The 1736-nt window shown below is 35.3% G+C and overlaps 1 pseudogene; it reads right to left on the bottom strand.

Annotated features, from left to right (window-relative positions):
* Positions 1–1267: 1267 nt before the first annotated feature.
* Positions 1268–1385, bottom strand: LOC112482144 (annotated as a pseudogene).
* Between the last annotated feature and the right edge of the window lie 351 nt (positions 1386–1736).

The raw sequence follows: 1736 nt of genomic DNA, 5'->3' as shown, positions 1-1736 counted from the left end.
TGAGACCTTGACCTGAGAACCTGCTGTGCTGTGCCTCAACTTCTTGTCTATAGAACTGTAAGCTAATCATAGGTTTTATTGTTTTAAACCTCTAAATTTATGGAAATTTGTTATGTGGCAGTGGAATTATAGATACCTTCTGAACACTTGAAAACACAGATGCAAAATATCCTATATGGAATTTAGCAAAGAAGACCTGGAAATATGTTAAATGAGTAATAATAACAAGTGGTTTTCCTAGGAATTCTAAGATGATTAAGCATTTAAAAAATAATCCGCATTAACAGGTTAGAGGGAAAAATAATCCCAGTAGATACTGTGCATATGTGCTTGTGCTACATTTCAGATTTCTTTATTGATGAAAAATTAGTAAAAATAGCCTTAACTAACTCAATAAAAGGAATCTTTTGGTAACCTACAGCAAGTATTACATTTCAAGTAAAATATTTGAAAGTCAGAGAAAAGACACAGATGTCTGCAGTCATTGTTACTGGGCAGTGCTGTTCTGGAAGTCCTACTCACAATAATTAGAAAAGAGAAGAGAAAGCTGTCATTATGTGTAGGTTATATATATGTTGCTCTGGAAAATTTAAGAGAATCAACTGATAGTATTAAGACTAAGGAGAATGTTTAGCAAGGTGACTGGATATGAGTTAATACAGGCATACCTCAAGAACTGTGAGTTCAGTTCCAGAACACCACAATAAAGAGAATATCTCAATAAAGTGAGTCACATGAATTTTTTGGTTTCCTATTGCATTTAAAAGTTATGTTTACAGTATACTATAGTTTACTAAGTATGCAATAGTATTATGCTTAAAAAATGTATATATTTTTTTAATTAAAAAATACTTTGTTGCGAAAAAATGCTAACTATCCGAGCCTTCAGTGAGTCATAAGCTTTTTGCTGGTAGAGGGTCTTGCCTTGATGTCATTGGCTGCTGACTGGTCAGGGCGGTGGTTACTGAAGGTTGGGGTGACTGTGGACATTTCTTAAAAGAAAAGAACAGTGAAGTTTGGCACATTGATTGACTCTTCCTTTTAGGAATGATTTCTCTGCAGCATGAGATGCTGTTTGATAGCATTTCACTCACAGTAGAGCTTTCAAAATTGGAGTCAGTTCTCTTAAACACTGCCGCTGCTATATTAATTAAGTTTATGTAATATTCTATTTTTTTAAAAAAATTTTAGGAGAGGCAACCCTTGGTTGACCTCACAGATTGCAAGGACCTCGTCAGCTTACAATCCCTTATTATTGTTATTTTTTATCTGACAGCACCTGCTCTTCCTAGGTGGTCTTCCATCCAAGTACTAACTAGGCCCGACCCTGCTTAGCTTCTGAGATCAGACGGGATCAGGCTTGTTCAGGGTAGCATGGCTGTAGACTATGTAATATTCTAAATCCTTTGTTGTCATTTCAACATTCTTCACAGCATATTCACCAGGACTAGATTCTATCTCAAGAAACGACTTTCTTTGCTCATGCATAAGAAGCAACTCATCATCCGTTGAAGTTTTATCATGAGATTGCGGCAATTCAGTCATATCCTTAGGCTCCACTTCTAGTTCTAGTTCTCTTTCTATTTCCACTATGTCTGTAGTTATTTCCTCCACTGAATTCTTTTTTTATTAATTTTATTATTAGTTTCAAGTATGTAATACATTGGTTAGACATTTCTATGGTTTATAAAACAGTCCCCCTGATTACTCTTTCTCTCCTCTGGTTCTGTACCTAG

The sequence above is a fragment of the Pteropus alecto genome, unplaced genomic scaffold (assembly GCF_000325575.1).
Source record: "Pteropus alecto unplaced genomic scaffold, ASM32557v1 scaffold256, whole genome shotgun sequence".
Classification (NCBI taxonomy): domain Eukaryota; kingdom Metazoa; phylum Chordata; class Mammalia; order Chiroptera; family Pteropodidae; genus Pteropus; species Pteropus alecto.
Note: the sequence above shows the minus strand (reverse complement) of the source record. Positions and strands in the feature narration are given on the sequence as shown.